Source organism: Protopterus annectens, chromosome 2.part2, assembly GCF_019279795.1.
Source record: "Protopterus annectens isolate FY-2018-M chromosome 2.part2, PAN1.0, whole genome shotgun sequence".
Taxonomy (NCBI): domain Eukaryota; kingdom Metazoa; phylum Chordata; order Ceratodontiformes; family Protopteridae; genus Protopterus; species Protopterus annectens.
This window is the reverse complement of record NC_056730.1, coordinates 171843124-171860632: the sequence shown is the minus strand read 5'-3', so window position 1 is coordinate 171860632 and position 17509 is coordinate 171843124.

Here is a 17509-nt window from a genome sequence, read left to right as displayed (position 1 = left end):
GTATGTACCTATATGCTGGACATAAACACTCACACATACATCTACATAATGAAATACATTTCCTATACTGTTGAATGGCTGTGCTGGATGATATGTCTGTGATAAGATCCGATGTCTGTATATCTGCCATGGCTTATTGGTAAATCACATTAGCTGTGTGTGCAAGGTCCTGGTTTCAAGCCTTGCAGAAGGCATTTATTTTGTTGCAGGGCAGAACAAGGCCATTGGATACGGAGGGATTAAGGCAGAATAAAGCAGTTGGGAGCAGGTGTGCATGGGTTTGCGTGGTGTTATGTAATGCTAACCTCTAGTTACAGCTTCTTACACTCATTTAGCCTCCACATTGCTTTACCAGTGTAATACTTGCATACTGGAGGCCAAACAGGCTTATATCCACTTGCTCTCGCACTTGCAAATGCACTGACATTGATGCTTCCATCCGGCACTCACACCCCTGGGTGGGTGTGAGAGCCACAATATTACCTTGTGTTGCCTATTACATTGGATTACTTGCCTTCAGTATTGTGAATGGCTGCCCATTAGGCGACAGCATGCCGTTCGACTGTACGGAATCCCCGGCCTGTCCAGTGTTTTATTCATATTATTTCTGTGTTCTGAGACTCTCCAATACAGACAAGTAATTGGGTTTTGGGACCCACATCTGTCAGTTGAGTCATACTACTGCATACCTATTATTCTATCATCTTTCTAAGGTAGTCAGTGGAATATGTGCTTTCTGTCCCTATCAGACCTCTCATACAATTGAGGAGAAATGAAGACTGAATCAGGGACACGGCATAACAACATCAGGGACACATTTAAATTATTGGTGCTATCAACCTGACACATTGACAGACTCAGAGCATATGTATTCATACACATTGTCTGAGGTACATGCTGTTTATGACTCTTAATTGTTGTCGTTATTCAGTACGTGTAGTCCACCACCTTTCTTCCTAATATCACTAGTTCTAGAAGGGTTTAGGTGGGACAGAGTTAGAATCTGAGTCAAAATCAGGGACGATCCTGGTAATCAGGGACAGTTAAGTGGTATGGTCCCTATGTGTTCTCCCAATGGTTTACAGCCTATCCAGTGGATGTGCTCTTAGGGGTTGGGAGGTATGGGCATCAGCTATGCCCATATTGGAATATTACTTACATCCCCGGGGTGGTCCTAATATGGCTCTGCCAGCCAACACCTGCATGCCTAGGCCCATATTCGCATACCCATAGTACCACACCTGCCATTCCTCTACAGCAGTCATCCTTACTGTGGGTGCAGGTGGGGTATAAACACACCACTACACACTGCCCACTGTCCCCATGTCGGGACACATGTCGTACATTGTGTCGACCCATGGGTTATCAGGCTTGCACAACCTACTGGTCCGTGTACATCTACAGCCTGGTTTGATCAATCATTACCGGGACTAGCTCTGATCATTAATTTCTTGTGTCCCACAAGGGACATCAATGTCTATGTTTCAAGTTTAGACCTCGCAGGTCTCTCCCACTGGTAGTATCCTGCCAGTGGTCTGGGAAGCAGTGGTGTGTTTACCTTTACTGTGTGTCTGTATGTCTCACCGGCCTAGCTGGGGGGGGTGGGGCAGTGATGCTACGTGTTACACGTTTGTTTAATGGACCTCCCACCACCATATGCACGGACTGTAAACATATGTTACTTGTAACTGCTGTATCATATCCTAGTTATATACATGTGTATATTGACTGTAACATATATATATATATATATATATATATATATATATATATATATATATTTACATTAATATATACAGATATATCTGTATATGTTTGCATACATGTATATTTATATCTTGCTGTATATATATATATATATATATATATATATATATATATATATATATAAAAACATATAAAAATATAGATATAAAATCTAACGACATATGGGTCTATGGTTGTCTGCATATGTATATATTTATATGTGGGTATGTATCTGTATTCTTTCTCTGTATGTATACATTCGTACTACTGTAAGGGAGTGGCATATCTCTATGTCGCTATGGGTAGATATATACACACATACTTCTACATATATACGTTTACATCTGGTTATTCCGTTCCTTGTCATATAGATGACTCTTAATTGTTGTCGTTATTCAGTACGTGTAGTCCACCACCTTTCTTCCTAATATCACTAGTTCTAGAAGGGTTTAGGTGGGACAGAGTTAGAATCTGAGTCAAAATCAGGGACGATCCTGGTAATCAGGGACAGTTAAATGGTATGGTCCCTATGTGTTCTCCCAATGGTTTACGGCCTATCCAGTGGATGTGCTCTTAGGGGTTGGGAGGTATGGGTGTCAGCTATGCCCATATTGGAATATTACTTACATCCCCGGGGCGGTCCTAATATGGCTCTGCCAGCCAACACCTGCACGCCTAGGCCCATATTCGCATACCCATAGTACCACACCTGCCACTCCTCTACAGCAGTCATCCTTACTGTGGGTGCAGGTGGGGTATAAACACACCACTACACACTGCCCACTCTCCCCATGTCAGGACACATGTTGTACATTGTGTCGACCCATGGGTTATCAGGCTTGCACAACCTACTGGTCCATGTATATCTACAGCCTGGTTTGATAAATCATTACCGGGACTAGCTCCGATCATTAATTTCTTGTCTCCCACAAGGGACATCAATGTCTATGTTTCAAGTTTAGACCTTGCAGGTCTCTCCCACTGGTAGTATCCTGCCAGTGGTCTGGGAAGCAGTGGTGTGTTTACCTTTACTGTGTGTCTGTATGTCTCACCGGCCTAGCTGGGGGGGTGGGGCAGTGATGCTACGTGTTACATGTTTGTTTATTGGACCTCCCACCACCATATGCACGGACTGTAAACATATGTTACTCGTAACTGCTGTATCATATCCTAGTTATATACATGTGTATATTGACTGTAACATGTATATATATATATATATATATATATATATATATATATATATATATATATGTATGTATATATATATATATATATATATATATATATTTACATTAATATATACAGATATATCTGTATATGTTTACATACATGTATATTTATATCTTGCTGTATATATATATATATATATATATATATATATATATATATATATTTAAAAATATAGATATAAAATCTAACGACATATGGGTCTATGATTGTCTGCATATGTATATATTTATATGTGGGTATGTATCTGTATTCTTTCTCTGTATGTATACATTCATACTACGGTGAGGGAGTGGCATATCTCTATCTCACTGTGGGTAGATATATACACACATACTTCTACATATATACGTTTACATCTGGTTATTCCGTTCCTTGTCATATAGATGACACTTTGCATTAGTGGGTCTTGCAGTGGGTGTGGCTGCTTGTTGGGGGACGCCTCTGCCCAATGAAAACCTTTGCTTGCATCCCTAGGGCTGTCCATATAGACCCACATCAGTCAACACCTAGACTCATAAGTAGCTGCCCATAGTTTCCCCACCCTCGCCTCCTCAACAGCACCAATCCTTAATCTGAGACCTGGTCTGTTCTGGACACACTAATAGATGCTGCCCACTCTCCACTTCACGGGACCCATTTCATACAATTGTCTCAGCCCATGAGTCATCAGAGTTACCCACCCTTGTATTCTGAGTCTGTATGCACTGCAGAAAAGATGGCCAGTCTATCACTTTCTTTTGGTTTGGTCAATTTTTGGGGTTTCCTGCAAGGGACACTCCAGTCTGTGTTCCATGATTAGAATCCACGGGTGCACTGTGTACCCCCCCGGTTGTATCCTGCCTGTGGTCTGGGGAGCAGTGGACTCTTTACATTGTTTGCGTGTATGTTTCCCTTGTCTGTATGGGAAGGGGGGGGGTGCATACTACGTGTTTCATGTTTCTTGCCTGGGCTCCTCACTTCCATTGTCATAGCCTGTGAACATATGTCATTCCTGTGTGCTGTTTCCTATCATACCTGTATATCTTTGTATATCTACACACACACACACACACACACACACACACACACACACACACACACACATATATATATATATATATATATATATATATACTGCAACCATATATATATATATATATATATATATATATATATATATATATATATATATATATATATATATATATATATATATATATATATATATATATATATATATATATATATATATATATGTGTGTGTGTGTGTGTGTGTGTGTGTGTGTGTGTGTGTGTGTGTGTCTGTAGACCAATACATACCATGCGCAAACGCACTTACACATGCGTAATGGTGTTTATATATGCTTCACCTGCATACTAGTGCCTTATCCATTATGACACTGACACTTCACTCCAGTTTTCTTGTAATTGATATCTAGAAGGTTATACAGTGGACAGATGTCACAATATGTTCATGTACGGATTACGGTAATTGGAATGTAATACAGTGGGAATTGTTACGAGATTGTCTGTTTGTTAGGGGGTTGCTGTAATGAATGCACTTTTGCTGTGCTGCTCCATATGCATATATATCCATATACCCATGGCTCCTGCTTCCCCAAACACACACCCCAACCCCTCCCTAACACTGCTGTCGTCCATTCTGCTGTCAGATTTGCGGTGTATCAACACCACTACACACTGCCCTACTCCTATAGAGCCATCCCATCAGTTCACTCACTCAACATATCCTCAGAACTCCCATACGTTTAGTCCACAAACATTGGTGATGTGAGCGACTGAAGGAATACTATTCGCAATTATTGGGTTGCACCACATGGAACATGCATGTGTTTATGGCAAGATTAGACTCTATACTTCATTACATCCTTACTCCCATTAACATGACACTACAGTGAATTAATATGTATGGCTATGTGGTAATGCACATGTTACACATGGGAGCCTAATTATGTATGTGTTCAGCGTATTTCTTATACAAATAGACTGGTTTACTACTTGGCGTTGCCGTAGTGGGCAGATCACAGGAATGATTCCATGTGTGGGGAAGCCCTCACATTTGATTATCGTCAGCACAGCACTGACTTTGGACACTGTACACACCTATGCGTTTTAGCAGGTTCGTCCCGCCCCTCTTCTGCACAGTCTATTATTCCATCTACTGTTTATGTTTGTATGTGCACATTCCTGTTATCTATGTCTACAAATGGAATGCATGTGTTACAGAGAATGTACTTCTATATATTGATGTCTGCATGTGTGTATGCATATATACCTAGTACGAACTCGCTGACCTTTACAGGGCGGTCAATTTAGAACCGGGCCATCCAACCCTGGCACGCTTGGATTCATAATTTCAAACCAATAGTTCCTTCACCCCACCCGTGTTCCACTTACACATGTAACTTCCAATATCCACTTATTATCGCAGCCATGACATGCCTACAAACATTGCCCTCTCCAGAGCATTAGGTTCCCTACACATATGTTGTCCAGCCTCATGTATTCTCAGGCTCTCCCACCATTTAGTCTGAAAATACCTGTCATATATATATTACATCTGTACATACTTATATACATTTCCTATGCTGGGCGCTGCTTACACCACAAGATGCATGCTCATCGCTTACTGTGTGTTACATATGTTTACTGCCGCTTATTTGTGCCTTATTCATTATGACAGTGCCACTTTGATTGAAAGGATTTGGTTAAAAGTCCCATGCGATACTCAAGTTCACTTTTACATGTTATTATGTCAGTTTTACAGCATTACGACATTCATTCCACATGGAAAATAATATGTGATATAGTGGAACTTAAAATGTGAATGCCTGTTCATTAGACGGATGCTCTAACCACTACACTATTGGTGTTTTGCTTCATTTATATGTATACCCATGGTTCATAGTTACCCGAACACATGCCTCAACACTTCTCTAACATAGCAGGCATCCATTCTCCTGTTGGGAAAACCACACCACTACACATGCTCCATTCCCTACAGCTCTGGACCCATCTCGCATGTTAACTCACTCCAAGTATATTCAGACTTCCCAAGCCTACAGTCCTGGCACTTACGTTCATATGATTGTCAGAGTGTTCATATGGTCATCCGAGTTTAGGCTTGTCCGACTGGGGACCGGGACTGCCCTGTACCCATTTGAAAGTCAGACTTAGCACGTGGACAAAGTTACTCCCACTGTTAACATCCTACCTGTGGTTAGAGATGCAGGGGGTCTGCCCACCTCTGGCCAGCTTGATATGTCACCTCTCGATATTATGGGTGTTACGCCGCTGTTTTCCTTTGCATTCATTATGAATGCTTTCTTATGCCCATTTTCATTCTGCAGATATATATAATGTATATATATATATATATATATATATAAAATATCTGTACGTACGCATGCATATACATCTACTTGATTAATTACTTTGATCATACTGTTGAATGACTGTGCTGTCTGCTATGTTTGTGATAACATCAGAGTTAGGTATAACTTTCGCGGCTTAGTGGTAAATCACATTGGTTGTGGTTTATAGGGTCCTGGCATCGAGCCTGGCCGAGGCAGTTTATTGTGTTGCTGGGCAGAGCAAGGGCCGTTGGTCAAAGGGTGAGTACAACACTTTTCAGCAGCAGTTATCTGTTTCGCCATGACTAACTGTCATTTCCCATCACACAAACACCTTCTGCATTCTTACTGTGATACGTCACCCCAGTTCACATTTCAATGGTATTATATCAGTATACAGCATAAAATTATCAGGATATGCTCGAATACGGATTACGCATCATAAATGGCATGTGCTGCAGTCGAACCATCAACATCTGCTCGATAGGCGAATGCTCTAACCACTACACTATCGCTGTGCTCCTTCATTTGCATGTATATCCATGGTTCATACTTACCAGAACAAACACAGCAAAACATCACTAACACAGCAGTCATCCATTCTCCGGTCGGAAATAAACCACACCACTACACATGCGCCACTCCCTATTGCACTAGACATGTCACGTATGTTGGCTCACTACAAGTATATTGAGACGTCCCATGCTTATAGTCCTGGGTCATCCATTCTCCTGTTGGGAAAATCGCACCACTACACATGCTCCATTCCCTACTGCTCTGGTCCCGTCTCGCATGTTAACTCACTCCAAGCATATTCAGACTTCCCAAGCCTACAGTCCTGGCACTTACGTTCATATGATCGTCAGAGTGTTCATATGGTCATCCGAGTTTAGGCTTGTCCGACTGGGGAACGGGACTGCCCTGTACCCATTTGAAAGTCAGACTTAGCACGTGGACAAAGTTACTCCCACTATTATCATTCTACCTTGAGCACTAATCCAGGCATTCTTTAAATTATTCAATTGTATTTATTACTGCTTGGTAGTAACTTGATTAAAGTGTAGCTATCATTCTAAGTCTTTTGGATTAAGCACTTGGGCTTCAGACCAGTTGTTTTACATTAGGAAGGTTTGTGGCATGCACTGTGGTGGCAGGACAGGTAGCTTTCATCCTTCTAAGTTGGGAACTGCTGATTGAGAGTTCAGTGTCTGTTATTCCTAAAGTGTATTAGTTCTGGTTTATGCACTTGGGCTTCAGGCCAGTTATTTTACATTAAGAAGGTTTGTGGTCTGCACTCTTGTGGGAGGAGAGGCTGGACTCTGCCCTTCTGAGCTGGGAATTTCTGGTTAAAGGTTTATAGTGCCTGCATATTTGAACTGTTTCTTACTGAAATTGGTACACCTTGTTTACTGTAGCATAGATTAGATCCAGGCCTGCTGAATCTAGCTTTGTTTGTATGCTTAGGTTCATAGGTTCATAGGTTCATACTAGGCTATCTGCCCTGGGGCAATTATAAGCCTAGCCCGATTCTGTATGGCTTACGCCACCCCTTGATTTGAGTATACTGTGCCCTTTTTAAGGTTTAGTTTACTGTGCCTTTGTCTAATAGTGACACGGGAGTAATCCCTGGGACAAACCTACGATCCCCCATCCACCTATCGAGATTCTTCTTGAAGAGATTCAGTGAGGTACTCTGCCTCACATGAACGGGAATTCTATTCCAGAGCGAAGAGAGCCTCTGGGTTATGAACCTGTCCCTCCAGCAAGTTCTATTTATTTCTGTGCTGAGGTTCAAGTCCCTCAAGTGCGTGGCTCTAAGGGATTTAGATTTACTGAGGTGGAGCATGTCCATTAATTCTGGATTTGACATAGCTTTGTATGTCAGGCATAGATCGCCTCGAAGTAGGCGGTATGCAACTGAGTAGAGCTGGAGTTTTTTTTAACTGAGCAGCATATGGCATCTGTTTGAGACCCTTGATCCTCTCTTGATCTAGATGTGAAACCCTTCGTGATGAGGTGGGCTATGTAGAAGGTCTTTCTAACCACTTTGGCAATGTGGTTTTCAAAGGAGAGATTGCTATCAACTTGGGTCCCCAGGTCCCTAATAACTTTCTCTGTACTTAATGGGTTTCCGCCTATGTGGTAATTTGTGGGCACATTGTTTTTGCCAAAGGGTATGACTGTACATTTTTTGGCATTTAGCTTTAAACCATGGCACTGGCACCAGTTATCTGTCTCAGTGAGACCTTTTTGAAGGATGTTTGTGTCAGCTGGAGAGTTGATTATGGCGCCCAGTTTGCAGTTGTCTGCGAACTTGGTGAGCCATAGTCCTCCCACATTTGCCTGTACCTCGGAAAAGTATATACTGAACAAGAGTGGTCCCAGGACAGAACCCTGTGGGATGCCACTTGTGACCGGTTTCGAGTCTGACATGGCTCCAGCAACTCTCACTCTGTGTGTTCTGTCTTTGAGCCAGTTTGCAACCCATCTTGTGACATAGGGGTTTATATTTAAGCTGGATAGCTTATCTATGATGCCCGAGTGGGGTATTGTGTCAAATGCCTTTGCAAGGTCCAGATAGGCTGTGTGGACTACCTTTCCTACATCTATGGCTTTGGTGACTGTTTCGAAGAAGTCAACCAGGTTCAAAAGGCAGGATCTGCCCTTGACAAAGCCGAACTGGGTAGGATCTAGTGTCTGTAGGTCCTCAATGTCTTTGTTTATGAGCTCCATGATGATCCTCTCCATAGCCTTGCAGACTAAGCTAGTCAGGCTTATGGGGGCGATAGTTTCCAGGGTCCGTAGAGGCTCCACCTTTGTGGAGTGGGACCAGTGTTGCTGTACGCCATTCTGTGGGCACATATCCTGTAGTGAGGCTGAGATTGTATAGCTGTTTTATTTCAGGGATTAGTTCCTCTTGGAGTTCATGTAGGACGCAACCTGGGACGCCATCTGGTCCCATGGAAGCAGTGTTTTTTGCTTTGGAGAGGGCAGCCTTCACCTGAGCATTAGAGATGTTTGGGAGGCAGCCCTCTGCCAGGATAGATACTTGCTCTTTTGGGGGGGAGGGGGTGGAGAAGTTTGCACTGAACCTGTCTGCCAGGATATTGGTGATGTCTGTGGGTTCAGTGTATTTTTTTGTCATTTAGAATCAACTCAGAACAAGTCTGGGAGTTGCATCCCAGGTTTCTAACATAACTGAAAAAGCCTTATGATTGTCTTTGGTGTCCTGTGCAATTTTTCTCTCAAAGCTGGCCTTGGAGGATTTTATGAGGGATCGTAATTTTTTGCTAGTACTGATCAGAGATGCCTTCCCTATTAGGGATTTTGCTCTATCATGTAGTAGCTTCCTCCTTCTGTTGTACAGTTTATTTATGGCAGGGGTCCACCAGACTGGATGCCTGCCTTTGGATGATTGGGTCTTGGTTTTGTTTGGGATAGCATGATCCATGCATTCCTGGAGATGTCCGTAGAATGAGTTTATATAGGATTCTGCAGTTTGGGCCATAGTTTCCACTGGACCTGGGGCCTTGAAGGATTCCACTTCAGTTTTGAGAAGTGAGAAGTTCGCTTTTGAGAAGTTTTTCACTGTGGTTTTCTAGGCTGGGGGTGGGGTCGGGATGTGGACATGCAGTGAAATTAATATATGGTCTGATCTTACCAATGAGGGATATACTTCTTGTGTGGAGCATAGAATCCCCATGTTAGTAATGATCAGGTCTAGTATGTTGTTCCCTCTTGTGGGAGTGGTGACTAGTTGATCCATAGCATTTGAGTTTATAATTTCCAGGAACCTTTGGGCTAAGGTGCTGGGGCTTGAGTAGTGCTCCCAGTCAATGTTTGGGTAGTTGAAGTCACCCAATATAATGGTGTTCGGAGAGATCTTCATGTTCTCCAATGTTTTCAGGAAAGCCGAATGGGATTCCTGACTTTGAGAGGGTGGTCTGTAGGATGCTATAAACTGAAAAGCAGTCTTGCCCACTGTTAGTTGCACATGAATGGTCTCCGATACTTCATGCAATGCCACTAACCTGGAGGTGTGGATATCCTTGATAAATATGGAAACTCCCCCTCCTTTTGTGGTTCGGTCTGGGTTTTGGGGCCGAAAAGCATGATATGAGGTATAGCCTGGTAGTGCTGGGGTGCTCTCTGGAGCCTTGAACCAGGTTTCTGTTACTGCACAGATATTGATGTTCTCCATACTGAGGAGAGCATCGAGTGCATGCATCTTGAGGTTAAGACTTCTGGTGTTTAGCAGCATTACCCTTAGTTTCTTGTTCCTTGTGCTATCTATGGGGGTGGGTTTGACTTTTGAGCCTTGCCTAAAAAAGGCACTATGGGGGTGACAAGAGCCTTTGCCAATATCCGAAAGCCCAGTGGTGACAGGTGCAAGCCGTTCCTGGTGAAGCAACATGGCTTGTCGAGCATGTCATCCCAGGCTGACAGACACTGGATCCCCTTTGAATGACACCAAAATTTTAGCCAATTGTTAAAATCGATCATTTTGTCTTTGTACTGTGGCATCATTCTAGGTGAGGGTAAGATGCTGCTCAAGGTCAGGGTCATACCAGCCTGGGCTACATGATCAGAGAGCTCCTCTATGTCTCTTTTCATGTAGTCCAGGGAGGTACGTCTCAGGTCATTCACACCAGCATGTACAATGACTGAGTCATATTTGTATTTGCTTTGGAGTGACCTGAGTGCTTGCGTTATGTGGCGGATCCTAGCACCCGACAGGCAGATCACCATGACCTTCTCTTTATTCAGCCTGGTGAGCGGGACATCAGTGTGTCTGACAATAGAGTCACCTATTACAAGAGTATCAGGTGTGTTATTCAGCCTTAAGGGCTGTGGCTGCTTGGCACACTGACTTTGTGGGTTATGTGTTGTGCGTGTTTTGTTTTGAGGTAGCGTTTGCTTGGATGTCTGTTTTGGAGGTCTCTGTTGTTTAGGTAGATTTTTATTTAGAGCCTCCAAGTATGTTTTTGTGTATTTATGTGTTTGGTTCGCTGATGTGGTGGGACTATGTGATACTGGAATTGTGTTGTGTGAGGTTACCTTCTCCTCCTGACTGGTTACACCAGTTTTGAGATGAGAGAGCTCAGCCTCCAGTTTGGCTAAATAGTTGCATCTCTCACATATATTTGAACCTGTTTGGAGGAGGAGAGGGTTGTCCGTGTACATGAGACAGTTGTAACATTGCTTCAAAATTCCCAGATTCACCAGCTTGCCTGAAGAGGAAACCACTGACTGACTTTTGGACATGCTAGAGTAATATAAGGAAACTGAATTTAAGACGGACCAATAGAGGACAGGGTAATCGTAGAGAGTATAAGAGTAAGTAGTGCTTATGGTTTAATAGTGCTAACTTGTAGGATTACTTAATTGGACCAGTGAAGGGCCTTAGAATGAGAATATGGTGTTTAAATTGAGAGATAGAGCAGTTCTAAGGGAAAAAGTGAAGATCAGACTTTGTGGAGCCAGGAATAGTTTAAACCCAATTAGGCGGCGCTGCCCGCTGTTGCGCTATGCTCAAAAATGCGCAAAACCGCGCAAAAAAGGGTTTTAACAGAGGAAGATGAAGGAGTTTTGGAATTGACCCAAAATGGCCAATAAAACTACAGTTTCAAGTCAGTAACCACTCCCACAGGGGCAGGCAGGCTGCTCAATGTTTTAAACTGCCACTGATCAACAGAGAGACTTCCCTTTAGCCCAAGCAAAACATGGCCTCACAGAAACTTACAAACAGTTCAAGAACAGCAAGCCTGTAACTGAACTTTTTTAAATCTCAGAAAAGTGGGAAAAAAGCAAGATTTTTTTTTGTTTGTTTGCTTGTTATTTCCCTGGAACGCTAATTCCACCTAAAATGCGGCTTCTCAGCACTTCTGTGGATTCCTAGTGATATCTGCATTGCTTACTGTACTTATTTCCTTGTTTCACTTGAAAGAAAGTTACTGTTTGTCGTTTTTGCATTTAAGTTACCTGTAACACATTGCACTTAAGTTACCTGGCACTTGCTCACTAAAGCAATTATATAAGTCAGCACTAAAAATTAAAAGCACTACACCCTCACAAACTCCCCTTGAGTACCTTGTTCCCCATTGGCCCTTTTTTTCAATTATAAAGGAATTCCCAGTATTATTTTAGCATGTCCAAAGGTCAGTTGTCAATCTCCTCTCCTGTCCAGCTGGTGAACCTGGGAATCTTGAGGCAATGTTACAACTGCCTCATGTACACAGACAACCCTCTCCTCCTTCCAACAAATTCCAACACATGTGAGAGATGCAACCATATAGCCAAACTGGAGGCTAAGCTCTCTCAGCTCAGTACTGGCATAACCAGTCGGGAGGAGAAGGAAACCACACTCACTACAATTCCAGTCTCACACAGACCTACCACGACAGCAAACCAAACACATAATCACACAAAAACATACTTGGAGGCTCTAAATAAAGATCTGCCTAAGCAGCAGAGACCTCCAAAGCAGACACCCAAGCAACCGCTACCCCAAAACAAAACAATTGCAACACATATCTCACAAAGCCAGTTTGCCAAACAGTCACAGCCTTTAAGGCTAAACAACACACCTGATACACTTGTAATAGGTGACTCTATCGTAAGGCACACTGACGTCATGCTCACCAGGCTGAACAAGAAGAAGGTCACGGTGAGCAGCCTGTCTGGCGCTAGGATCCACCACATAACACAAGCACTCAGGTCACTCCAAGGCAAGTACAAATATGACTCAGTCATTGTCCACGCTGGTGTGAATGACTTGAGACGTACCTCCCTGGACTACATGAAAAGAGATATAGAGGAGCTCTCTGAGCATGTAGCCCAGGCTGGTATGGCCCTGACCTTGAGTAGCATCTTACCCTCACCAAGAATGATGCCACAATATGAAGACAAGATGATCAATTTCAACAATTGGTTTAAGTACTGGTGTCATTCAAAGGGGATCCAATGCCTGTCAGCCTGGGATGATATGCTCGACAAGCCACGATGCTTCACTAGGGATGGCTTGCACCTGTCACCCCTGGACTTTCAGGTATTGGCAAAGGCTCTTGCTACCCCCATAGTGCCTTTTTTAGGCTAGGCTCAAAAGACAAACACACCTCCATAGGTATCACAAGGGATAAGAAACTAAGAGTAATGCTACTCAATGCCAGAAGTCTAAACCTCAAGATGCATGCACTTGAAACTCTCCTTAGCATGGAGAACATCGATGTCTGTGCAGTAACAGAAACCTGGTTCAGAGCTCCCGAGAACACCTCAGCACTACCAGGTTATACCTCATACCATGCTTTTCGGCCCCAAAACTTGGACCAAACCACAAAAGGAGGGGGAGTATCGATATTCATCAAAGATACCCACACCTCCAGGTTGGTGGCAAAGCACGAAGCATCAGAGACTATCCATGTGCAACTAACAGTGGGTAAAACTGCCTTCCAGTTTATAGCCTGCTACAGACCACCCTCCCAAACTCAGGAACCCCACTCGGCCTTCCTGAGAACACTGGAAAATATGAAGGTCTCTCCAAACACCATTATATTGGGCAACTTCAACTACCCAAACATAGACTGGGAGCATTACTCTAGCTCCAACATCCTAGCCCAAAGGTTCCTAGAATTCATAAACTCAAATGCTATGGAACAACTTGTTACCACTCCCACAAGAGGGGAAAACATACTGGACCTGATCATCACCAACATGGGGACTCTGTGCTCCAGACCAGAAGTGTATCCGTCACTGGTAAGATCAGACCATAAACTGATCTCACTGGATATTCACATCGCGACCCCACCCCCTGCCCAGAAAACCACAGTGAAAAACTTCTCTAAAGCAAATTTGATACTCCTCAAAACTGAGGTGGAATCCTTCAAAGCCCCCGGGCCTGTGGAAAATACGGCCCAGACCGCAGAATCCTTTATAAATGCATTCTATGAACACCTTCAGGAATGCATGGATCATGCAATCCCAAATAAAACCAAGACCCAATCCTCCAAAGGCAGATGTCCTGTCTGGTGGACCCCAGCCATAAACAAACTATACAATAGAAGGAGGAAGCTACTACATGATAGAGCAAAATCCCAAAAAGGGAAGGCATCTCTAATCAGTATTAGCGAAAAACTAAGGGCACTCATAAAATCATCTAAGGCCAGCTTCGAGAGAAAAATTGCACAGGACACTAAGGATAATCACAAGGCTTTCTTTAGTTATGTTAGGAACCTGGGTGGGAATTCCCAGATATGCTCAGAATTAGTCCAAAATGACAGAAAATACACCAAACCCACAGACATTGCCAACATCCTAGCTGACAGGTTCAGTGCAAACCCCCCCCTCCCCACCAAAAGGGCAAATATCTATCCCAGCAGAGTGCTGCCCCCCTGACATCTCAGATGCTCAGGTAAGAGCTGCCCTCTTCAAAGCAAAAACACAGCATCAATGGGATCAGACGGTGTCCCGGCTGCCCCTACATGAACTCCAAGAAGAGCTAAACCCAAACATAAAACTACTGTTCACTCTCAGCCTTACTACAGGATATGTACCCAAAGAGTGGCGTACAGCAACAGTGGTCCCTCTCCACAAAGGTGGTGCCTCAATGGACCCTGGAAACTATTGCCCCATAAGCCTGACTAGCTTGGTCTGCAAAACTATGGAAAGGATCATCATGGACCTCATAAATAAAGATATTGGGGACCTACAGACACTGGATCCTACTCAGTTCAGCTTTGTTAAGGGCAGATCCTGCCTCTTAAACCTGGTTGACTTCTTTGAAACAGTCACCAAGGCCATTGATGAAGGGAAGGTGGTCCACACAGCCTACCTGGAACTCGCAAAAGCCTTCGATACAATACCCCACTCGGGCATTATAGATAAGCTCACCAGCTTAAATATAAACCCCTATGTCACTAGATGGGTTGCAAACTGGCTCAAGGACAGAACCCACATGGTTAGAATTGCTGGAGCCATGTCAGACTCCAAACCAGTTACAAGTGGCATCCCACAAGGCTCAGTCCTGGGACCTCTCTTGTTTGGTATATATTTCTTGGAGGTACAGGCCAACACAGAAGGACTGTGGCTGACCAAGTTCGCAGATGACTGCAAACTGGGTGCCATAATCGACTCTCCAGCCAACACAAGCATCCTCCAAAAGGGCCTCATAGAAACAGACAACTGGTGCCAGAGCCATGGCCTCAAGCTAAATGCCAAAAAGTGTATAGTCATCTCCTTTGGCAAAAACAAAGTGCCCACAAATTACCACATAGGTGGTAATCCATTAAGTACAGAAGAAGTAATTAAGGACCTGGGGACCCAAGTTGATAGCAATCTCTCATTTGACAACCACGTGACCAAAGTGGTTAGAAAAACATTTTATATAACCCACCTAATCATGAAGGGATTCACATCTAGATTAGGGGAGGTCATCGAGCCTCTTTACTCATCCCTCATCAGACCCATAATCGAGTACAATGCCCCTTTTGGGATGTACCTTACCAAACACCTGCAGCAACTGGAAAGACCCCAAAAGTACCTCACCAAGGGGATCAAAGGGTTCAAACAGATGCCATATGCTGCCCGGTTAAAGAAACTCCAGCTCTACTCAGTGGCATACCGCCTGCTCAGAGGCGACCTGTGCCTGATGTATAAAGCCATGTCCAACCCGGAATTAAGGGACATGCTGCACCTCAAAAAATCCAAATCTCATCGAGCTACATGCTCAAGAGACTTGAACCTCAGCACTGAAATAAATAGGACATGCTGGAGGGACAGATTCATAACCCAGAGGCTCCCTTCACTCTGGAATAAAATCCCAGTCCAGGTTAGGCAGAGTCCCTCAATGACTCTCTTCAAGAGGAATCTTGATGAGTGGATGGGAGATCATAGGTTTACCCCGGGTATCACTTCTGTGTCACTGTTAGACAGAGGCACAGTATACTAACCTCGAAAAAGGGCATAGCAAAATTAATTTACAATGGGTGGCGAAAGCCAAACATACTCTGGCTAGGTTTATAAATGTCCTAGGGCAGATAGCCTAGTATGAACCTATGAACATATGTGGTTGGAGATGCAAGAGGCCTGCTCACCTCTGGCCATCTTGATATGACAGCACTAAATAATATGGGGGGGTCCGCTGCTGTTTCTCTTCACATTCGTTATGACTACTTTATTGTGACCATGTTCATTCTTCATGGATATATATAGATATATATATATATATATATATATATATATATATATATATATATATATATGTGTGTGTGTGTGTGTGTGTGTGTGTGTGTGTGTGTGTGTGTGTGTGTCTGTACATACTTATTTACACTTCCCATTCTGATGAATGACCACCACTTACCGCCGTGCATAACTGCTTACGTCAGCTTGTAAGTTACTTAATCACCCTATATCTGACGGCCATTATTATGGGCATCATATAAAATTAGCAGCCCTTGCATGGTTTGGACCCAAGAACAGAAACACCTTAGTCACCAGTTTGACCACGACACCATCCATGGTTCATTCTGCATAGATGGTAGTTAGGATATAAGACTTTACTACAGGCATTCTACACTACTGGCAACAAATATGACAGTCGGTTGGTGTACATATGTATAGTACATGTTAATGTTCATATGTTTCTGAGAGACATATGTATACCTTTGCAAGTATACATATTTATAAATAGGACACATACTTGACAACTACTTATATGCATGTATGTGTGATGTGTAGCTGTAGCTATGCGTATATAGGTATGTGCATTTATAGATGTATGACTACATATCTGGGGCTGTACATGGCCATGTATATGAACACCCGCATCTGAGAGGGATGTTTACCGTGTGTATACAGGGTTTGTGTGCATCATTATGGTGTGGAACATGGACAGGGTATACAATTAGTGGATGTGTATTATTTGGACAATGGCTATGAGGAAGCTTCTAGGGAACATGTGGAAGGTATATATTCCTGATAATGCACATGGGGAGACATGCATCATGGTCAGGTGCTTAATCCTGGGTCATAGGTAATGCAGGACCGGCTGGAGGCTGAGCAGGGTTGTGGACAGCTACTGCTAATGCAACTTGTGTCCAGATGTCTACGGGGCTGGACATCGTGTTGTGCCACCAAGTCTAATCTTTAGCACAGACACTTACCCATGAGGGATGTCCAAAAAT